The sequence below is a fragment of the Haemaphysalis longicornis genome, unplaced genomic scaffold, assembly GCF_048455015.1.
Source record: "Haemaphysalis longicornis isolate Haplotype H1 unplaced genomic scaffold, Haemaphysalis longicornis Haplotype H1 scaffold_12, whole genome shotgun sequence".
NCBI lineage: Eukaryota > Metazoa > Arthropoda > Arachnida > Ixodida > Ixodidae > Haemaphysalis > Haemaphysalis longicornis.
In genome coordinates, this window is record NW_027526225.1 from 74,392,326 (window position 1) to 74,416,711 (window position 24,386).

Sequence of the window (24,386 nt, forward strand, 5' to 3'; positions counted from 1 at the left end):
TGGCTAAGGCGTTGCGCTGCTGAGCACGAGGTCGCGGGTTTGATTCCCGGCCGCGGCGGCCGCTTTTCTGATGGAGGCGAAAAGCAAAAACGCCCGTGTGTACGAGATTTCGGCGCACGTTAAAGATCCCCAGGTGGTCAAAATTAATCCGGAGCCCTCCACTACGGCGCGCCTCATCGCCTGCGTTGCGTCGGCGCGTTAAACCCTACAATCAATCAATCAATCTTCCTGCGTTCCTCCGGGACCTGTTCGTTTATGCCGCACAAGCCATTATGGCCATAATTAGGCAAGCAACACTTGGCATTAAAACAAGTTCCTTATTTGTGAAGCCTGCTTGTTTGGCGGCATTTGCCTAGGGAGCGTAAAAATTAAAGTAAACTCGGCACAACTGCCTTCAAAAGGACGTTTGCTAAACGCAGGCTTTATTAATTATATATCTTATATCACAAGCTTTGAGGGCACCAACTAAAAGTGCGACCAGTGCTTATTTTCAGAAACGTCGCACGAGAACACAATAGGAATATTAAAAAAGTTAGAAACTTGTCAATATTAAAACGCTTAAAACCACGAATTCAAGTAACTAACGACCAGCAACTAAGTCTTAATAGTTAGGCAAAAATGAAATGGCAGAGTAAGAATCCTGTTCCTTCGAGACTTTCCTACAAGGAGATCAGTACCTTTGCTTTAAGGTAAAATACCCAGAACAAATACAGACAATTTGGGTCTTTATAACGAATGGTGAACCGAGCAGTTGACCGACTACCTTCACCACGTGATCTACAGACGGAGTGAGAAAGAGGCCTACGCGCTTTGTTGTTAATTCCCGATTTTTTCTTTCTTCCAGAACACCAAGGAGGCAGACCCAGTAGAAAGCGAGTAAGATTGCTTTTTCGGAGAAGAAAGGACGAACTACAGAAGGAAGAAGCGACCATGTTAGGTAAATATATAATACCGTTAAATATATAATAGCGTCTGGGAGCTTTCCGTAATCGTAGGCATACGTAACTATATAAATGTTGCCTTTTGATTATTTGGATCAAGTCATTAGATACAATTTGTGCCATTAGTTTAAGTTGTCAACTTCTGTGCGATTACTCAGCGAGAACAAGAGTATCACCGCTTTCGCCTGTTCGCGCTTGGAAACCTTAATCGCATTTTGGAATCCAGGATTTGGTTCGAGAGGGATCGGGCTCGATCGCGATTAAAAGTTCCGTGTAGCAGCGCCCGATGCGTACCGACTCAATCGCGATTCAAAGTGCGCGTATCACCGGGGTATTACTTACCAAGGCAAAACACTCCTGCACAGAGTAGGCGCCCTAATATTTTGACATCAAATATTAGGCCTGTCACTTTATAAGAATAAGGTACGATGTTACCTTTGTTGCTGAAACCATATGAGTAAAGTGCTTGTACAAGGAATGTCACTGTGCGCGGGTGAGAATCTTCTCTTTCGTATGGAGCATACAGAAATCTCTTTCGCATATCAACCCACCGGTGAGCAACAGGAGTTTGTATGGGTAGGAATAATACTGCCATTTTCCCACAAGGTATGCTCCAGGGCATGAAAATGAGGCATGACGTACGTAAACACAGTCGGATTTATTTTTACGTGCAGGCCAGCAGATACACAAATGCACTGTCAAGCACCGAACTACGCTTGTTTGGTAGAGCCCTATTTCCGGTTAGCGTCTAAGAAGAAAATCGTTCGAAAAAATTCAAGGTGCTCTAGGGAGACGGCAGAGGCGCTTGTTGCGCTTTATCAATTCTGTTGCGGTTGATGAGCACTGCCCTCGTCTCTTGGAAAGCAAGTGCATAGTCGTGGGTCTTAAGCCTGGTTGATAAGTCCAGCCTCACTCCCGCGTGCACCTTTCGGTCCGAGAGCAGGACAGACCAGTAGAAGCGAGCGTCCAGGGTCCTCGCGACTTCTTCAATGGCCTTCCCACCTGCAACGACCCGCCAGTGCATGAAGATGCAATCGCCGACGAAAAGGCAGCTTCCGTTTGATTCTCGAGAGGGTTCGTAGAAGTACAAGCGACCAATGTCGACGTGGCCGATTCCCTGGAGCAGCGCGAGGTCGCCGGTCACGTAAGCGTCGTCCTGCGTTGGCCGGGAAAAAGAAACAATTGTGGAAACGTTAGCACGTTTGCGTAATAGCAGCTTCAACTCTTTGTATGGATGGAAAGACGTTTATTAGGGGGCAAATGAAAGTGGGGAATGGAAAGTGGAGCAAAAAGAAAGCAGTTGTACTCAACATGGAAGCTGCCGAAGTGCGGAGTAGTAGTTCGCCAGAGGGGCAGTGGCACCATCTTGTGACTACTTTCAGTATCAGCCTGGCGGTGATAGCGAAAGCCGTCAAGAGTTTGCGGCGGAGCCCCAGAAAAAGGCCCATCAAGAGGCCGTATCATTGATTTTTCATCAAGCGCAATAGCATTATTTTATGCTGTTTTCGCTATTTTATATTACCGTGTACTTTTTGTCGCCAAGCAAAAGCAACCTCCGTGGCAGTGGCGCAGCGCAGAGACCACCCCCGACACTTACCATGTGAGTAACGTGAGGTTCGTCGGCCCGAAGGGCAGGCATGAACTTTGTAATTCGAGACGCAGTTTCTAGTCCGACTAGCGGAAGCGGTTACCTGTTCGAAGCCCCGTATTGGCGCGTGAAACCATTATCCTGGAGTAGTTATGACGATAACCCGGGCCCTTAAAGTGTTGTGCACCTAAAATAGAATGCCTAGGTCGAGCCAGAGGACCAGGCCTGGAGATGCAAGGACTGCTGCCATAGCCCTCTGGATCAGTGAGCGCTGATTATGAAGGGATAAGCTGACCAGGGCTGCCAGCCATGACGCGGTTGTTGTCACGTGGGTTGCATTTTAACTTTTTATGGCTCGACACATACTCAACCGTGTCGTGACACAGTAAACTATAAAAAAGAGATTGGTATGGGCTGCCAGAGCGGGTGCTATGTAAACCTTACATTCCTCCCTCCTCCAGAAGACCAGGCCCCTTGAGCCAATATGAAGTAACGTTTCGTCCATGCAAAAGCCGGGGAAACTGGGCCCAAGACGGCTGTAGCTCCAGTCTTCACACCGACGATGTCCGTACAGGGAGGAGGGGCTTAGTGCCCCAGCGGTGCCTCTTGCAAAAGCCGAATGCGACTGGAGTCCCTGTTTCGAAAGCGCATCCTTCACTTCTGCTGCCATTTTGAAGCTCCCCTTCTTTCTTATGCATCTTTTTTTTCTGGCCTAAAACCACGAAAGTGTCAGTCAGCTCGGCATCAGTTCGCGCCAACCGTTTTCGTAGAAGTCGTGCCATCAATTCAGCGTCTTTTAAAGACTAGAATCTCCGAGGGGCTACCTAAACCATCCAATGTCCGTCCATACGTCTGAGTGTCTAACCTTCAAATCAGCCACGCGGCCGAGACGGTAAAACTAAATTTTGGAACTGTAAGTTTATACATCCAAAACCGTTCGAAATCGCTAAATCTGGAAAACGCATTCGTACATCAAAAAGAAACATCAGGCAGAATGAAGGCAAACCATCAATCCATAGATGGCCTTGGCAGCGGGCTTTTAACAGAGACTGCAAATGTGCTGTATCTTTGCGGGATCAAATGAAAATACGCGTGAAAAACCACATTTGGACGAATAAATACAAAAAGAGCTTGAAATCCACGACTAGACCTGGAGGCGGCATTCCAAGTCCACCAAAACAGAATGGTTCCGATTGATCGCGCTCGAACTGCGGAAGCCGGGAAAAATGAGTTGAATTTGAAAAATCTTCATTGTATTTATTCTGGTAGGAACGACACAGGAGGGGATGAGTTGACAGGATAGCGGGGGAGAGTAGGGGATTTACGGGGAAGTTCTGTGAAACATGTGCATCGAAGTGAAGGGAAAATTTTCTTGCAAATGGAGAAATGTTTGCGTAAATTTGTCTGAAATAATAGTTGTTTTTACTCGTGTTTTTTCGTAAGTAACGGCGTTTACGTACGTTTTAAACAGCGTTACGTAATGTGCAACTCATCATCGTCTTTCATTCATGCTTTGCGTACTGCAAGAAGTACATTTTTCCTGTACTCTATTAAAAATATAAAGTAGCCGCAGTGTAAACTCCGCAGGCTGTATATGACAAACGATGGATGGCTCAACGCCGCCAGGCGCCCTCCCCCAACAATGCTCACAAAATAAACACTTCGAAACGCTGAAGAACAAATCATTTTTCCCGTCAGTCCGTCTCTCTACGTGTGGTAAAACGTGGGTGCGACGACGAGTGCTCCCACCTGAAGAAAAGGCTTTTGGCAAATGGGACACCGTCTACGTGGCTGGAATGGTAACAACTCACACTTGGTTGCTTTAAATAGCACTGTTGCTACTGAGCAATTCTCCAATATTCAATAAATGACTTGCTATGCACGCCCCTCCCCCTCTAGCAAACCGAACGTCTGGCGCCCAAATATTACCTCAAACGTTAAGCTCCTTTCTTTCCACTATATTCATCTGGTGGTTGTAGCAGAACTGAGGCATTTTTATGATTATACGACTGTACTTATTAAAAGCTCAACGCGACATTCTGCCTGCCCTGCCATGTACCAGCTCTGTCAGTAAAAGTAGCGTTTCCTGCAGAACAAGCAGAGAGTGAAATAGATTCTTTTATCTAGCGGAATACCCGTTGTCTGGTGGTGCTAGAGGCATGCAATTATTGCAGGTCAGCGCAAATAAGCACATCTATTTTGCGGCATCTTATTCGAGCGTACATATTCGAGCGTACACACGAAAAAAATCTGAATTTCGAGCCTGTATTTTCACGAGTACAAGTGTCGCTTTTGGGGGAAGTGCACGCAAAGGCGACAAGAGGCCTTACCGTGGGGTGGGGATGCACCTTGGGTGACGCTCTAAGGAGCGTTCGCATGACGTTGAAGGTCATTATGACGGCCTGGCCGGAACAGTAATTGAAGTACACCTCCATTGGGGCGTCGTCCGTTCTCACAAAAAAGCGGATGCCTGGTTCCCTGTCCACTGGCTGGCCAACACTAACGTAGCAGTGCAGGCGTGCGGGCTCCCGGGGGAACTCCGTCTGTATGTACTGGCTAAGCTGAGACGTAGGAATAAAAAACCGGAAGTCAGTCGTCAGGCGTTAGCAGCACAGATATGCGGGTATGACAATAGGAACCCGGAAGCAGCTCTTCAGGCGTTAGCTACTGATATGCGGGTACCAGAATACAAAAACCGTAGCTACCTCTTCAGGTGTTAGCATAGGCAGAATGTGAGCTTGTTGGATAATAATTGATTAAATACTGGTCAGCCTCGACTTAACTCAGAACATAGACAAAGACGAAACACGAAGCACAAGCGCTGACACTACCAAATGAATTTTATTACGCCTCGCCCAGTACATTTATACACTCCTCTAGCCACGTGGTCTAAGTATAACACTGCGCATAAAACGTTTATCAGTTAGCGCAACCGATACTGTTCTGACACAATCATCGATGTTTTCTTCAATTTCCATTGCTTCGACGATTTCTCGCGCTAGCCTATCGCTGTTTTTATGCATGGTAATAACGCCATGGAAGTCCTCTTCACACTTCCATGGCGTCATTACTTGGGGCAATCTCGAAGTGCGTGGCCAAGTGACCTGGCGGAACGTTCATTGTTGCGACCTTGTGCTCTCGAACTCTATTGTTGATACAACGGCAGCTCTGGCCAATGTAGCGTTTCCCGCACAATAAAGGTAGCTTGTATACAACCCCCTGCACGCATGCTGCGCACTTGTTACGGTGGTTAGTTGTGCAATGGCTCTCTATCATTGGATGATTGACATGGCGGCGCCTGGCATACCTATTGTTTGGGGTTGAGCACACAACCTTCTCCCCCTCTCTGGCTGCTATCTTCTTAATGTTGTGTGTGATTCCGTGCAGATAGGGCACAACCAGAATACTGCTCCTGTCAGTAGCCTCTCTAGGACCCCTACGGACATTTCCTTTTATATTTTGAAGCAACGACTCGCAGATCGACACCAAGACCGCATTCGGATAGCCTGCATTGGGCAATTTTGAGATTTGGTCTGTGAAGCTCCTCTCAAACTCGCCGGGTTGGCTCAGTGGCTTAGGCCTTGCGCTGCTGAGCAGGAGGACGCGGGTTCAATTCCCGACCGCGGCGGCCGATTTTCTGATGGAGGCAAAAAGCACAAACATCCTTCTGTACGAGGTTGCCGCGCACGTTAAATATCCTCAGGTGGTCAAAATTAACCTGGAGTTTTCCACTACGGCGCGCCTTCTCACTCTCGTTGCATCGGCGCGTTAAACCCTGCAATCAATCAATCGAAACTCCTCTACATCCCGGGGTAGTATTATCGGCTTAATGCCGAGTTCAGGGCAGTGTTAGCCGATCTCCGCTTGACATTCTTGGAATGTGCAGAGTCAAATGGCAGAAAACCGTTCCCTACCCCCGGTGTGTATCTCCAGCACGTGACATCGGGTCTGAAGTACAGTTTTTGGTCTAGAAACCTTATTATTTGTGTGCCTGCAATGTCGGCCCCTAGATGGCAGTCGTATTATGAAATATTACAAAAGTCGTAATGAAAGCCCTAATATGAAATAAGAAACCATAAGCGACTCATCAGGTGTTAGCATCCTGATTTATGAGCATGAGAACAAGATACCGGAAGTGACTCATCAGGCGTTAGTAGGGCTGATAGTGGGTATGAGACTTAGAAACCGGAAGTTACTCGATGCGTTAGAAGCACTGGTATGTGGGGCCCGTGCTTGAAACACTCTCCACTTTCGAAGGGGCTCTGCCCTTGTGCGGGCATCGTTCAGCATACCTTCCCATGTTTGGGTTTTGCATTGGGACGCACACTTTTTCAAACGCTCGGCAGTGACGTGTTTTTAGAGGCTGGCTTCTGACACCTACTAAATTTGCGGTTTTACACAATCTGGACAAATGAATGCCTTCCCATTAAAATTTAAGCAAGCACTTGACACACGTACCGCTTATGTCTTCCCACAACACGGCAACGGACGTCTTTCTTGAGGTCACGCTTTGGCGGGAGTTTTACAAAGAATTTTGACGAATATGCCTAAGCATATTCCCATAAAATCAGAAGGCGAAAGCATTTCTCTTGGTAAATTAGTTGTTACAGAGTGGTTTCCCCGTGTATGCGCCCTGCTTGGAGGCGATTGCAGGGGCGGAGCTTTGCGCACTGAGTTTTGGCCGATCTTCAAAAGAGGGAAGGCAGCGTTTGTTTGATTGGTACGTAACGAGACAAATCCGGATGGGGATAGCGGTTTTATTGATTGATTGTAGGGTTTAACGCGCCGACGCAAAGCAGGCGATGAGGCGCGCCGTAGTGGAGGGCTCCGGATTAATTTTGACCACCTCGGGATCTTAAACGTGCGCCGAAATCTCGTACACGCGGGCGTTTTTGCTTTTCGCCTCCATCAGAAAAGCGGCCGCCGCGGCCGGGAATCGAACCCTCGACCTCGTGCTCAGCACCGCAACGCCTTAGCCACTGAGCCACCGCGGCGGGTTTGATAGCGGTTTTAAAATAATTGACTAGGAATGTTATTTTCTGGAGAAGTATCAACTGGACGACAATTCCCTACGCTAAAACGTTAGAACAAATTATGTGGCCGATTTGATGGACCTCCAAGACCACGGGGTCACGAGAGCTCCTGATCAGAAAACGCTCCATGTAAAAACGTTAACCATACCTGTTTGCATACATATTTCATTTTATGCATTTTAGGTTTTGTTTGAATTGAACTAGTTCCTAATTTGCCAGCGCCAAACAAAGGCGTTCGTAACACAAATATAATTAGCTTGGTACAGTGTGCGAATCTTTGAACCTCTTGACTAGACATCAACTACAGCCCCAGTAACTCAGCTCTTAACTTTCTGTAACAGCGTGGCTTTCGTTGAAGGCTATAGCGTCGATGTTCGCAGGCATATTGCCATATACCTTGAACGGGTGAACGGCGACATCGTCGTCCAGCTTGACGATCACCGGCACGTTGGGACAATGGTCGGCCACCCATTGCATGCCGTTCACCCACTTGGGAGTTACGGTCCTGTAGCCGTCTTCGAACGGAAATACCACCAGGTCGCCAAGGGCGTCGGCCTCAAGGTTGAGCCAGGCGTCGAGGAGTGGGTCGTTGGCACGGCGACCCACGAAGAATACGGCGGCCCAGTTGAAGTGTCTCGCGGCCGCCTCCTCGACGAGGGTGTCGCGCAGGACCGCCCGCCGTCTCCATTCTCGTGAGCAGGCGTGCACGAAGAACAGGACATCGATGCCCTCACGACAGCGCGCTTCCACGGCCCAGCCTCCGCGGTGCGGAAGCCGCGTCGCTTCATACTGCTCGCCCTCACGCAGAGCAGCCTGACCGACTTCGTGGCTCCAGTATTCGATGTACTTCAGATTCTCGTCCTGAAGCAAGTCCTTCAGCGCTGTAAAATTCCCCAGCTGGAAGAACGCGAACACGCTCACGATCGTGACGAGGATGAAGACGGTATTTCGCCTGCGGGACAATTTTCTGAAGGCTTTTGTCATGGTGAAGTCTCGGAATGCGAAAACCAAGCGACCGACCAGAATTTGGGTGATGATGACCACAATGATGATGATGATGATGGCCTTCTTTGGCAAATAACCACTACTTGCTTGAGGGATGGCCCAAAACTTACAACAAATCCAAGGGAACCTCAGAATTGTTAATAACATAGGAATGCGAACGTTCTATATGCAAACTAAATGCCACTGAGGGTCATTTTAATTTTTTAGATGCAAGTACTTTTTAGAGTATTGGTGCAGGGTTCGTTTCGGAGTTATTCGGGTAATTCCTCACGTGCCCTCTGTTGATCTTTGGTGTATACGGCCGCGATTTCGAATGTGTTGCTTGGAATCGCATTTATTATTGTGTAGTGTGATGGTGGTTTTGGCTGCGTGGGATTTTTCTATGTTGTGCCTGTGTTTGGCGTACCAGCAGTGCTGTGTTAGTGTCGAAATACTTCTGATATTTTTTTACTCTGAGTGTTCTTTTTACTCCATTATACGCATTTTATTTGTAAACAAAGGTATGTTGGTATTTCCAGATCACTTTTACGTGCACGCAGCATAAAAGCACGGCATAAAAACTGCCGGACTTGTGCCCGTGTTGGAACTAAGTATCACCCCAGGCGGTGGCCGCGTATTAGATGCGACGCTGAGAGCATCTCTTGTCGGCGGCCCTACCCTTCCTGCGTGCGTCCGTCGTTGTTGTTGTTGTCCGCACCGCTGCGCCCCTCCTCTTCTCGCCGTGATAGCGCGCCCTCTCCCCCAACATCTGTGGCTCGCGCAGTGCGGCGCTCTCTCTCACTCCGCCGGTGGGCGGCGCTGCGCGCGGCTCAAGCGCGCTGTGCGCATATGCAGCGCCCTCTCTCTCTGCGGTCTCCTCTCCTTCGGGCGAGCTGCGCATATAAACGGAGTGCCGCGCTCCGGCCGGTCTCACAGTCGACGTTCGTCCACGCTACGCTTGCTCTCTCTCTCTCTCTCGTTCGCATTACCCGACGATTGCTCACGCAATTCGAGGAATCGACCCAACGGAAACGCACAATGGAACCCCCTTCAGCGTCGCATCACACCAGGGATCCCGCTAGGGGAGGTGGGCGTAATTTTTATGTTGATGGTTAAGACTTCCGAGGTATACTTTACGCTATGGAGTCAAAAGAATACCCCAGTACGATACGCATCGCCGGGCACAGAGGACTGGCTTGCTGAAAAATATTGCTAAGTATGACGCACGGGCTGTGGATAATGTCGCCGTAAATGCACATGCCCAGATGTTGTCCTTCCAGTGAGCTCCACGCTGTCTGAGGACCACTGGGCACTTCTCATGAGTTCGGAATTTAATGCGATTTACGTCCTTGGACGTGGGCAGGGCATGTAATGTGAAGGCAAGAAAACCGCTGGTCATTAAGGGTAACACAGTGGATCCCTAGAGAAGGCAAGTGTTGCAGGGGGCGGCAGAAACTTAGATGGGCAGATGAGATGAAGAAGTTTGCGGGGATAAATTGGTCACAGTTGGCACAGGACCGAGGTAATTGGAGAATAATGGGAGAGGCATTTGCCCTGCAGTAAGCGTAGATAGGATGATGATGATGATGATGACAGAAAAATATTTTAAAACAGTGTTTATATACGTGTATAAGTTACATGTAACAAGAAAACCCAGCTAAATATCTCAGCCAAGGAATTGTGCCAAGCTGGTGCGTTCAAATGACTGGACATTTGTATAGGTAACATTATAGGTAATAATATAGGTAACCGAAAAGCAGTCGGATATGTCAATCAGTAATGCAGATATTGGCGATTCGCTAGGTACACCTAATACACATATCTCCAAACGCATTTGAATATCTGCACGGTTGAGCGAGATAACCACAAATTACGCAAACACAATTTGCTGGTTTACGTCTTTCATGGTTGGAGATTCGGGAAATTCCGCCTTATCGTGTGCTCCCGAAGTTTCAAGTCCCCAGGGTTAGCAGTTTTGGATGGGCGTATGAGTCAGTCAATCACTGTATCGCTCACTTGAGTTTACAGGTGCAGGTAACATGGGATCATACCAGAAGCGCGTGGGCCAGAAAGTCACGACAGATGCCCAGTGCTGGAATATTGAAGAGAATTCCACGTCCATAGGTGTGTCAGCGAAAATCCCACTCGCCTTTTGGTACGCGTGTGATGACAGTATCGTGAAATTGGTGTTTGGAGAACTGTATGGGCGGCATTTGAACATTAAAAAAATTCCCCGCATTTCCCCGAGGGGAAGAATCTGAAAGTGCGAATGCACGAGTTGAATTTGCGCGGTTCGGTAATGTTCGCGAAAGAGAGATCACACACACACACACACAACTACAAAGAAAGAAAGATGCACTTATTCACAGACACCTATTTGTGTTGTCGTTGTACTTGATTGCTAGAGCGGATCTCAGCTTTGAAATTTCGTGTCAGTACTCCTTTAAGCGGGTGCATTAGCCCTTCTCACGCCCGATTCCTGGCCAATCCCCCAAGTGGGTATGTGCCATGTCAGCGGCCAGGCAGCGCGCGCCCATCTCCCCCCGTTGCCAAGGAAGACGAGGAGATTCCTGGCCAATCCCCCACGTGGGTATGTGCCATGTCAGCGGCCAGGCAGCGCGCGCCCATCTCCCCCCGTTGCCAAGGAAGACGAGGAGCGCGCGCACCCGCAGCTGTTGGTATGCGGACGGCGGCGGACGCTTCAGGCTCGCTTAAGAAGTGCATTCGCACTTAAAAAAAATTGGATATATCGAAGGGCAGTATGGAAGGAATCTGTAATATCACGCAATTTTCCCGAAATTCTTATTCTCCCCATTTGGCGGTTATTACAGAAAAATGCAGCGATGGCGTAGAGGCAGAACACCCGCCTCGCGTGCAGATGGACCGTGGTTCGAATCCCGGTGCCGGACAATTTCCAACGGATTAAAAAAAAAATCCGCGTATTGATGGAATTGCACAAAGGGGCTTGGGGTGCGGCCTGACCCCGGTGACCATTGCCGGTAATGCACTCCCTCACCAGAGCAGGATTGGCCACCCTGGTGTAGTAACGGCCACAACTTCCCATGAATACGCCAATTAACCCTCGGCCCTCAGTCCCCAGCGGCTGCGAAGCAACTGACCCCGGCGGCGGTCAGACCTGCGCCGCAGCAGAGGGTGCTAAGAATCCCTGGATCCGGACAGGCCGCCAATGGAATCAGAACCTGGCAACGTTTAACGCGCGAACCTTATCTAGCGAAGCAAGTCTCGAGGTGTTGTTGGAGGAACTAGAGGGCATTAAATGGGATGTAATAGGGCTTAGCGAGGTTAGGAGGACAGGCAAAGCCTTTACGGTGCTGAAAAATGGACACGTCCTATGTTACCGTGGTCTAGAGGACAGAAGAGAGCTGGGAGTGGGATTTCTAGTCAATAAAAGCATAGCTGGCGACATAGACGAATACTATAGCATTAACGAAAGGGCAGCAGGTCTTGTAATTAGGCTCAATAAGAGGTACAAGCTCAAGGTGGTCCAGGGCTACGCGCCCACATCCAGCCACGACGACCAAGTAGTGGAACGCTTCTATGAAGATGTGGAATCGGCAATGGCTAAAGTAAAAACACAGTATACCGTAGTTATGGGGGACTTCAATGCTAAAGTAGGCAAGAATCAGGCTGGAGACAACGCAGTTGGGAACTATGGTCTGGGCTGTAGAAATAGCAGGGGGGACCTACTAGTTGAGCCTGCAGAACGGAATAACCTACGCATAATGAATACCTTCTTCTGTAAACGGGAGAGCCGGAAGTGCACCTGGAGGAGCCCGAATGGGGCGCACAACAATGAAATAGACTTCATATTATGCGATAACCCTTGCATCGTGCAGGATGTGGAAGTGCTCGGAAGGGTAAGGTGTAGTGACCACCGTATGGTAAGATCTCGAATTTGGCTAGATTTGAGGAGGGACCGCAACAAGCTAGTACGAAAGAAGCCAATAAATGAGCTAACAGTAAGACGTAAAGTAGAAGAATTAAGGATCGCGCTGCAGAACCGATATTCCGCCCTTAACGAGGAAGCCGAGCCTACGATACAGGAAGCCAGCGACAACCTTACACGCATTATCACGGAGTGTGCAGTAGAAGTCGGGGGCACTATGGCCAGACAGGATACTGGTAAACTTTCACAGGAGACGAAAGATGTAATCATGAAACGGCAAACCATGAGAATCTCTACCGCAGCTGACAGAATAGAACTAGCCGATCTCTCGAAGTTAATCAAAAAGCGTAAGACAGCTGACATGCGGAAGTATAATATGGAGAGGATCGAATACGCTGTAAAGAACGGAGGTAGCCTGAAAGCAGTGAAGAGACGTCTTGGCGTGGGGAAAAATCAGGTGTATGCACTTAAGGATAAGCAAGGCAATGTCATCACAAATAGGGATAAAATAGTCACAGTGGCTGAGGAGTTCTATAGGGATCTGTACAGTAGCCGGGACATACAGGGTAATGCAGAACGAGACAGTAGTTCAGAGGAGATAGACATCCCACCAGTAACGACCGAAGAAGTAAGGAAGGCTTTGAAAGAAATGAAAGGGGGCAAAGCACCTGGTGAGGATCAGATAGCAGCAGACCTCTTGAAGTATGGCGGAGAAATTGTACTTGAAAAACTGGCAAACCTGTATACGCAATGCCTAATGACCGCAATGGTACCGTAATTTTGGAAGAACGCGAACATCATCCTAATCCATAAGAAAGGCGACATGAAGGACTTGAAAAATTACAGGCCGATCAGCTTACTGTCAGTCGTCTACAAGATATTTACCAAGGTAATCGCTAACCGAATCTCTGCAACCTTAGATTTCAGTCAACCCTAAGAACAAGCAGGGTTCCGTAAAGGTTATTCAACAACGGACCATATTCACACGATCAATCAGGTGATAGAGAAGTGCGCTGAGTATACTGAACCCCTATATATAGCCTTCATGGATTATGAGAAAGCATTTGACTCGGTCGAAACCCTAGCAGTCATTCAGACATTACGGAACCAGGGGGCAGATGAGCATTATGTAAGAATGCTAGAGGATATCTACAATGGGTCTACAGCTACCATCATCCTCCATAGGGAGAGCAGTAAAGTACCTATAAGGAAGGGTGTCAGACAAGGAGACACAATCGCTCCAATGTTATTCACAGCATGCTTACAAGAAGTATTCAGAACGTTGGATAGGGAACAGGTGGGAGTAAGGGTTAACGGAGAATACCTCAGTAACCTCAGATTTGCTGATGACGTTGCCTTGCTAAGTAACTCGGGGGACGAATTGCAAAGCATGCTTTCCGCACTGGGCGAACAGAGTAGAACCGTGGGCCTGAAAATTAATATGCAGAAAACTAAAGTAATGATCAATAACCTCGGGACAGCACAGCAGTTTGAGATAGGTGGCGAGGCAGTGGAAGTGGTGAGCGAATATATCTACTTAGGCCAAGTTGTGACCCCAGATCCCAATCATGAGGCAGAGATAATTAGAAGGATCGGAAAGGGGTGGGGTGCATATGGCAGACATTCTCAGATAATGAATATCAGCCTACCAATGTCGCTGAAGAAGAAAGTGTATGACAGCTGCATCTTACCGGTACTCACCTACGGGGCAGAAACTTGGAGGCTCACTAAGAGGGTTGAACTTAAATTGAGAACGACTCAGCGGGCAATGGAGCGGAAAATGATAGGTGTAACATTAAGGGACAAGAAGAGAGCGGAGTGGGTCAGAGAGCAAACTGGTGTTAAAGACATATTAGTAGAAATTAAGAAGAAGAAATGGACGTGGGCAGGGCATGTAATACGAAGGCAAGATAACCGCTGGTCATTAAGAGTAACAGAGTGGATCCCTAGAGAAGGCAAGCGTTGCAGGGGGTGGCAGAAGGTTAGATGGGCAGATGAGATCAAGAAGTTTGCGGGGATAAATTGGTCACAGTTGGCACAGGACCGGGGTAATTGGAGAATAATGGGAGAGGCCTTTGCCCTGCAGTGGGCGTAGATAGGCTGGTGATGATATATAAGATGAAGACAGTTCGTTATGATGAAGTCAAGGAAAGGAAAAAAGTTCACGCATCTCGACGAATTTAGTTATGACGAGTGGGCGAAGCACTGGGGATCGTACTTACCGTAAATCACCCGTGAAAGTTCTTACTGCTGCTAAAATCATTTCCAATCCAATCCAATACACTACAATTCAATTTAATCCAATCCAATCCATTTGAATTAAATCTAAACCTATCCAATTCAATCCAATATAATCCAATCCAAATCCAAATCCAACCCAATCTAATCCAATGCTCCTCGCGCATATAAAGCACGGCTGTCCAGAAGCAGACTTTCTATCTGTCTCTCTCTAACCTTTTGTGAACCTTTTATTTTGTTCTTGTTAACCTTTCGCGAACCTTTTGTTCACAGATGTTTGATTTACACGGTGCTGTGCGTCCCTCCCTCCCTCCCTCCCTCCCTCCCTCCCTCCCTCCCTCTAACCTTTTGTGAACCTTTCATTTTGTTCTTGTTAACCTTTTGTGAACTCTTGTAGACTAAGCGCGAGGCAGACACAGGACGAGACAAGGGTTGAGACGAGGACGAGCGCTCGTCCTCGTCATATCTCTTGTCTCGTCCTGTGTCTGCCTCGCGCTTAGCCTGCAAGAATGCATCACCAACAAGCCCAAATTTACACTCTCGTCTTTTGTGAACCTTTTGTCCCCAGATGTTTTGATTTACACGGTGCTCTGCGTCTCTCCCTTTCTCTCTCTCTCTCTAACCTTTTGTGAACGTTTTATTTTGTTCTTGTTAACCTTTTATGAACCGTTTGTTCACAGATGTTTCGATTTACAAGGTGCTGTGCCGTGAGCACAGCACCGGACAAGCCTCGGTCTTGAAGTTCTTCGCCCCTAAAAGCTTGTCTCGGCATTTGTTAATATTAATGCTTTTAAATTGATCTGAGTCGGTTAAGTTTGGGGTTTAGAGAGGCTTGGAAGCTTATTGTAAGCAATGAGAGCAGCCGAACTTCAGATTGTTGAGCGTAGTTTCCGTGTATACGGATAAGTGCACATGAACAAAAGCAGTGCCCACGTTTGTTAAACGCAGGCTTAACTAATTATATATCTTATATCACAAGCTTTGAGGGCACCAACTAAAAGTGCTACCAGTGCCTTTTTTCAGAAACGTCGCACGAGAACACAATAGGAATATTAAAAAAGTTAGAAACTTGTCCATATTAAAACGTTTAAAACCACGAATTCAAGTAACTAACGAGCAGCAACTAAGTCTTAATAGTTAGGCAAAAATGAAATCGCAGAGTAAAAATCCTGTTCCTTCGAGACTTTTCTACAAGGAGATCAGTACCTTTGCTTTTAAGTAAAATACCCAGAACAAATACAGACAATTTGGGTCTTTATAACGAATGGTGAACCGAGCAGTTGACCGACTACCTTCACCACGTGATCTACAGACGGAGTGAGAAAGAGGCCTACGCGCTTTGTTGTTAATTCCCGATTTTTTCTTTCTTCCAGAACACGTAGGAGGCAGACCCAGTAGAAAGCGAGTAAGATTGCTTTTTCGGGACAACAAAGGACGAACTACAGAAGGAGGAAGCGACCATGTTAGGTAAATATATAATACCGTTAAATATATAATAGCGTCTGGGAGCTTTCCGTAATCGTAGGCATACGTAACTATATAAATGTTGCCTTTTGATTATTTGGATCAAGTCATTAGATACAATTTGTGGCATTAGTTGAAGTTGTAAACTTCTGTGCGATTACTCAGCGGGAACAAGAGTATCACCGCTTTCGCCTGTTCGCGCTTGGAAACCTTAATCGCATTTTGGAAACCAGGATTTGGTTCGAGAGGGATCGGGCTCGATCGCGATTAAAAGTTCCGTGTAGCAGCGCCCGATGCGTACCGACTCAATCGCGACTCAAAGTGCGCGTATCACAGGGGTATTACTTACCAAGGCAAAACACTCCTGCACAGAGTAGGCGCACTAATATTTTGCCGTCAAATATTAGGCCTGTCACTTTATAAGAATAAGGAACGATGTTACCTTTGTTGCTGAAACCATATGAGTAAAGTGCTTGTACAAGGAATGTCACGGTGCGCGGGTGCGAATCTTCTCTTTCGTATGGAGCATACAGAAATCTCTTTCGCATATCAACCCACCGGTTAGCAACAGGAGTTTGTATGGGTAGGCATAATACTGCCATTTTCCCACAAGGTTTGCTCCAGGGCATGAAAATGAGGCATGACGTACGTAAACACAGTCGGATTTATTTTTACGTGCAGGCCAGCAGATACACAAATGCACTGTCAAGCACCGAACTACGCTTGTTTGGTAGAGCCCTATTTTCGCTTAGCGTCTAAGAAGAAAATCTTTCGAAAAAATTCAAGGTGCTCTAGGGAGACGGCAGAGGCGCTTGTTGCGCTTTATCAATTCTGTTGCGTTTGATGAGCACCGCCCTCGTCTCTTGGAAAGCAAGTGCATAGTCACGGGACTTAAGCCTGGTTGATAAGTCAAGCCTCACTCCCGCGTGCACCTTTCGGTCCGAGAGCAGGACAGACCAGTAGAAGCGAGCGTCCAGGGTCCGCGCGACTTCTTCAATGGCCTTCCCACCTGCAACAACCTGCCAGTGCATGAAGATGCAATCGCCGACGAAAAGGCAGCTTCCGTTTGATTCTCGAGAGGGTTCGTAGAAGTACAAGCGACCAATATTGACGTGGCCGATTCCCTGGAGCAGCGCGAGGTCTCCGGTCACGTACGCGTCCTCCTGTGTTGACCGGGAAGAAGAAACGCGAAATTGTGGAAACGTTAGCACGTTTGCGTAATTCCAGCTTCAACTATTTGTATGGATGAAAAGACGTTTTAAGGGGGCAAGGGAAAGTGTGGAATGGAAAGCGGCGCAAAGAGAAAGCAGTTCCACTGAACGTGGAAGCTGCCGAAGTGCGGAAAGTCGTTCGCCAGACTGGCTGTGGCGCCATCAGGGGACTAGTTTCAGTATCAGCCTGGCGTTGATAGCGAAAGCTGTCAAGAGAGGGCGGCGAAGCCCCAGAAAAAGGCCCATCAAGAGGCCGTGTGATTGATTTTTCATTAAGGGCAATAATGCGATTTTTCATGGCATTTTTCCTATTTTATATTACCGTGTACTTTTTGTCGCCAAGCAAAAGCAGCCTCCGCGGCAGTGGCGCAGCACAGAGACCACCCCGACACTTACCATGTGACTAACGTGAGGTTCGCGGCCAGATGGGGCAGACATGAGCTTAGTTACGCGAGAGAGCAGGTTCTATCCCGACTAGCGGAAACGGTTACCTTTTCGAAGCCCCTGTATTGGCGCGTGACACCATTATCCTGTAGTAGGTATGACGATAACTCGGGCCCTTAAAGTATTCTGCACTTAAAATAGGATGCCTAGGCCGAACAAGAGGACCAGGTCTAGAGATGCAACGACTGCAGCCTTAGCCCTCTGGATCAGTGAGCGCTGATTATGAAGGGATAAGCTGACCAGGGCCACCAGCCATGCCGCTGTTGTTGTCACGTGGGCGTCGTTTTATCTTTTTATGGCTCGACGCATACTCAACCGTGTGGTGACACAGTAAACTATAAAAAAGGGGATTGTATGGGTTGCCAGAGAGGGTGCTATGTACGCCTTCCATTCCTCCCTCCTTCACACCGACGATGTTTGTACACGGAGGATGAGCTTAGTGCCCAAGCGGTGCCTCTTGCATGAGCCGAATGCGACTGGAGTCTCTTCTGTTTCGAAAGCGCATCCGTCACTTCTGCTGCCATTTTGAAGCTCACCCTTCTTTCTTATGTATCTTTTTTTCTGGCCTAAAACCACGAAAGTGTCAGTCAGCTCGGCATTAATTCGCGCCAACCGTTTTCGTAGAAGTCGTGCCATCAAGGCAGGTCTTTTAAAGAAGATACTCTTCGGGGGCCTACCTAAACGATCAAATGTCGGTCCGTATGTCTGAGTGTCTAACCTTCAATTCAGCCACGCTGCCGAAACGGTAAAACCAAATTTTGGAGCGGGAAGTTTGCACATCCAAAACCTCTCGAAATCGCTAAATCTGGAAAACGCATTCGTACATCAAAAAAGAAAACATCAGGCACATTGAAGGCCAACCATCAATTCATAGATGGCCCTGGCAGCGTGCTTTTATCAGAGACTGCAAATGTGCTTTATCTTTGCGGGATCAAATGAAAATACGCGTTAAAAACCATATTTAGACGAAAAAATACAAAAAGAGCTTTAAACCCGAGACTACACCTCGAGGCGGTATTGCAAGTCCACCAAAATCGAATGGTTCCAATTGATCTAGCGCGAACTGTGGAAGCCAGGAAAAATGAATTGAATTAAAAAAACCCTCATTGTATTTATCCTGGTAGGAACGACACGAGAGGGGATGAGTTGACAGGATAGCGAGGGAGAGTAGAGGATTTACGGGGAAGTTCCGTGAACACATCTGCATCGAAGTGAAGAGACAATTTTCTGCAAATGGAGAAATGTTTGCGTAAAATTGTCTGAAGGAATAGTTGTTTGCACTCGTGTTTTCCCGTAAGTAACGGCGCTTACGTACGTTTTAAACAGAGTTACGTAATGTGCAACCCATCATCGTCTTTCATTCATGCTTTGCGTACTGCAAGAAGTACATTTTTTCTGTAGGGTATAGGAAATATAAAGTAGGTGCAGTGTAAGCTCCGCAGGCTGTATATGACAAACGCTGGATGGCTCAACGTCGTCAGGTGCCCTCCCCCCACAATTCTCACAGAACAAAGACTTTGAAACGCTGAAAAAAAAAAACATTTTTCCCGTTAGTGCGGGTGTCGACGTGTGGTAAAACGTGGGTGCGTCGACGAGTACTCCCACCTGAAGAGAAGGCTTACCGCAAATTGGACACACTCTCCGTGGCTGTAATGGTAATAACTTACACTTGGTGGCTTTAAACAGGGCTGTTGCTACTGAGCAACGCTCCAATATTAAAAAAATGACTCGCTATGTACGCCCCTCCCCCTCTCCCAAACCGAACGTCTGGCACCCAAATATTACCTCAAACGTTAAGCTCCTTTCTTGCCACTATATTCATCTGGTGGTTTTAGCAGAACAGAGGCATGTTTATGGTGATTTGACAGTACTTATTAAAAGCTCAACGTTACATTCTTCCTGCCTTGTCATGTAGCAGCTCTGTCAGTACATGCAGAAGAAGCCGAGAGTGAAATTGATTCTTTTATCTAGCGGAATAGATCAGCGCAAGTAAGCACATCTACTTTTCGGCAACTTATTCGAGCGTACATATTCGAGCGTACACACGAAAAAAGTCTGAATTTCGAGCTTGTATGTTCAAGAGTAGAAGTGTCGCTTTTGGGGTAAGTGCACGCAAAGGCGACAAGAGGCCTTACCGTGGGGTGGGGATACACCTTGGATGACCCTCTAAGGAGCGTTCGCATAACGTTGAAGGTCATTATGACGGCCTGGCCGGAACAGTAAGTGAAGTACTCGTTCATTGGGGCGTCGTCCGTTCTCACAAAAAAGCGGATACCTGCTTGCCTGTCCACTGGCTGGCCAACCATAACGCAGCAGTGCAGGCGTGCGGGCTCCCGGGGCAACTCCGTCTGTAGGTACTGGCTAAGCTGAGATGTAGGAATGAGAATGTGGAAGTCAGTCGTCAGGCGTTAGCAGCAGAGATATGCGGGTACCAGAATAAAAAAAAACGTAGCTACCTCTTCAGGTGTTAGCATGGGCAGAATCTGAGCTTGTCCTATAACAATTGATTAAATACTGGTCAGCCTCAAGTTAACTCAGGACATAGACAAAGACGAAAGACGAAGCACAAGCGCTGACACTACCAAATGAATTTTATTACGCCTCGCCCTGTACATTTATACACTCCTCTAGCCAAGTGGTTAAGTTATTATAACACTGCGCATAAAACGTTTATCCGTTAGCGCAACCGACACTGTTCTGACACAATCGTCGATGTTTTCTTCAATTTCCATTGCTCCGATGATTTCGCGCGCGAGCATATCACTGTTTTTATGCATGGTAATGACGCCATGGAAGTCCCCTTCACACTTCCATGGCGTCATTACTTGGGGCAATCTCGCCAGTGCGTGGCCAAGTGACCTGGCGGAACGTCTTTGTTGCCACCTTGTGCTATCGAACTCTATTGTTGATACAACGGCAGGTCTGGCCAGTGTAGCGTTTCCCGCACGATAAAGGTAGCTTGTATACAACCCCCTGCACGCATGCTGCGCACTTGTTACGGTCGTTAGTTGTGCAATGAAATGGCTCTCTATCATTGGATGATTGACATGGCGGCGCCTGGCATACCCTTTGTTTGGAGCTGAGCACACAACTGTCTCCCCCTCTCTGGCTGCTATCTTCTTAATGTGTGATTCCGTGCAGATAGGGCACAACCATAATCTTGCTCCTGTCAGTAGCCTCTCTAGGACCCCTGCGTACTTTTAAATGCAGAGCATTTCAGACTCGTGATGTCACCCGCGTTGACGTCCGTAGTCCGCAACGTCGTTGTCAGCACCACTCCCTACTATATAAAAAAAATACTATCCGGCGCCCGGTTTCGATCCCTCGACCCTGCGGGCGGAACCCAATGTACATGGTGCTCTACCCACTGCGCCACAAAGCCGACACAGAATGGGACGCTATGAACGCGCCTTATATCGTTGACTCATTCAAATTACTGCTGACGAGCGCTCTCTCGTCAGCAGTTGCCACAAGTGCAACAACATTAACGTAACGCAAACTACTTAACGTCGTGCGCCCCCGGAAATGCTCTGCATTTGATCGTGCCCCTCGCGAGGGGGATGTTTCACTGCGTCTTCTCTCGGTCGCAGGAACCGTGGCGCCATCTGGTGGAGGCGCGGCACAACTCGTACCACTTTGAAAAGATGCGGCGCTAGCCACCTGTTTCTGTAGAATCCGAGGCCATATAAAGCTTTGCTGTAAATAAAACCAGGCCGACAAAGGAATGCACACGACCCAGGAGCTCACGCGACGCCTTCCGTGAGAAAGAAAGGGCTGCTGACGAATCCGTTCGCGTCATCGAAGCTGAGCGTAAGCGACTTGCTGGCAAAAGTACGAGGTTCGTGCTCTGCGAAGCGGGCAACTCTGCCGACAGACGCAGGTGTCTAGCTGCAAAAATGCAGAACTTCAATGGGGCCGACGCAAAGTTCAAGCGTCAGTTTCTGAACAATGAACTCGGACGTGCGTGCAGCATATGTGATTGTTTTCCTCTCCTGCCGACGGTGCTCCTTTATACGAAAAAGGTACTTAGAAAACAGGTTTAATCAAATGGCCCTCCCACTGTCTTCTCCGCTCTAATCTTATCATTCGGGGCGAAGGTGCTGGCTTTTCTATCTCTCTCGAACTTACTAACTAAATAATTTCTTCTGCTCCCCTACTTTGCTTTGCCTAATTGGTTTCCTCAACTAAAACAAATTCTTTTTCTTTTTATCTTTTCAAGCAACGACTCCCAGATCGACACCAGGACCACATTCGGATAGCCTGGATTGGGCAGTTTCGGAATTTTCTCTGTGAAGCTCCTCTCCAACTCGCCGGGTTGGCTCAGTGGCTGAGGGCTTGCGCTGCTGAGCAGGAGGACGCGGGTTCGATTCCCGACCGCGGCGGCCGCTTTTCTGATGGAGGAGAAAAGCACAAACATCCTCCTGTACGAGATTGCGGTGAACGTTAAAGATCCTCAGGTGGTCAAAATTACCTGGAGCCCTACACTACGGCGCGCCTTCTCACCCTCGTTGCATCGGCTCGTTAAAACCTGCAAACAATCAATCGAAGCTCCTCTACATCCCAGGGTAATATTATCGGCTTGATGCCAAGGTCAGGGCAGTGTTTGACAATATCCGCTTGACATTCTTGGAATGCGAAGAGTCAAATGGCAGAAAACCCTTCCCTACCTGCCATGCGTATCTCCAGCACGTGACATCGGGTCTGAATTGCAGTTTTTGGTCTAGGAACCTTAATATTTGTGCGAATGCTTATGTCGGCCCCTAGATGGCCGTCAGAATATGAAATATTACAAATTCGTAATGAAAGCCTTAATATGGAATAAGAACCCAGAAGCGACTCATCACGTGTTAGCACTCCTGATTTATGAGCATGAGAACAAGATATCGGAAATGACTAATCAGGCGTTAGCAGGGCTGATAGTGGGTATGGGACTTGGAAACCTGAAGTTACTCGATGCGTTCGCAGTACTGATATTTGGAGCATGTGCTTGAAACACTTGCCACTTTCGAAGGGGCTCTGCCCATGTGCGGGCATCATTCAGCCTACCTTCCCATTTTTGGTTTTGCAATTCGACGCACACTTTGTGAAACGCTCTGCAGTGACGTGTGTTTAGAGGCTTGCCTCTGACGCCGACTCAATTTGCGGTTTTACACAATCTGGAAAAACTAATGCCTTCCCATTAAAATTTAAGCAATAACTTGACAAACGTACCACTCATCTCTGCCCACAACACGGCAACGGACGTATTTCTTGAGGTCACGCTTTGGCGTGACCTCAAGGTTAAAGAGTTAAAGAAGGTTAAAGAGTATGCCTAAGCATATTCCCACGAGATGAGAAGGCGAAAGCATTTCTCTTGGTTAAATAGTTGATACACAGTGGGTTCCCCGTTTTTACGCCCTGACTGAAGGCGAGTGCAGGGGCGGAGCTTTGCGCTCTGAGTTTTGCCGATCTTCAAAAGATGGAAGGCAGCGTTTGTTTGACTAATACGTAACCGTTCAAATACCGATGGTGATAGCGGTTTTTAAGTAATTGACTGGGAATTTTATTGTCTGGGGAAGTGTCCGCTCGACGACCATTCTTTTCGGAAGAACATTAAAACACATGATGTGGCCGATTTGATGGACTGCCAAGAACACTGCGACACGAAAGCTTCTGATCAGAAAGGCTTCAAGTAAAAACGTTAACCATAGCTGTTTGCATACATATTTCATTTGTGTATTTTAGGTTTTATTTAAATTGAACTAGTTCCTAATTTACCAGCTCAAAACAAACGCGTTCGTAACTGAAATTTCTTTAGCTTGGTACAGTGTGCCAGTCGTTGAACGTCTTGACTAGACATCAACTACGGCCCCAGTAACTGAGCCCTTAACTTTCGGTTAACAGCGTTGCTTTCATTGAAGGCTATAGCGTCGATGTTCGCAGGCATATTGCCATTCACCATGAACGGGTGAACGGTGAGATCGTCGTCCAGCTTGACGATCACCGGCACGTTGGGACAGCGGTCGGCCACCCATTGCATGCCGGCCACCCATTTGGGAGTCACGGTCCTGTAGCTGTCTTCGAACGGAAACACCACCAGGTCGCCAAGGGCGTCCGCCTCAAGGTTGAGCCAGGAGTCGAGGAGTGGGTCCTTGGCACGGCGACCTACAAAGAACACGGCGGCCCAGTTGAAGCGTCTCGCGGCCGCCTCCTCGACGAGGGTGTCGCGCAGGACCGCCCGCCGTCTCCATTGTCGTGAGCAGGCATGCACGAAGAACAGGACATCGATGCCCTCATGACAGCGCGCTTCCACGGCCCAGCCTCCGTGGTGCGGAAGCCGCGTCGCTTCAAGCTGCTCGCCCTCACGTAGAGCAGCCTGACCGACTTCGTGGCTCCAGTATTCGATGTGCTTGAGATTGTCGTCCTGAAGCAAGTCCTTCAGCGCTGTAAAATTCCCCAGCTGGGAGAACGCGAACACGCTCACGGTCGTGACGAGGATGAAGACGGTATTTCGCATGCGGGATAACTTGCTGCGGGCTATTTTCATGGTGAAGTCTCGGGATGCGAAAACCATGCGGGCGACCGCCATTTGGGTGA

At 48.0% G+C, this 24,386-nt stretch overlaps 1 long non-coding RNA gene across 1 annotated transcript in view; it reads left to right on the top strand.

The window, feature by feature from the left end:
• Positions 1-16,158, top strand: part of LOC144162027 (uncharacterized) — a 47,464-nt gene extending 31,306 nt beyond the window's left edge. The window contains exons 2-3 of the long non-coding RNA XR_013320580.1: positions 845-937; positions 16,065-16,158. This is a non-coding gene — a long non-coding RNA (uncharacterized LOC144162027). The remainder of the gene's footprint in view (positions 1-844; positions 938-16,064) is intronic.
• Positions 16,159-24,386: the final 8,228 nt, after the last annotated feature.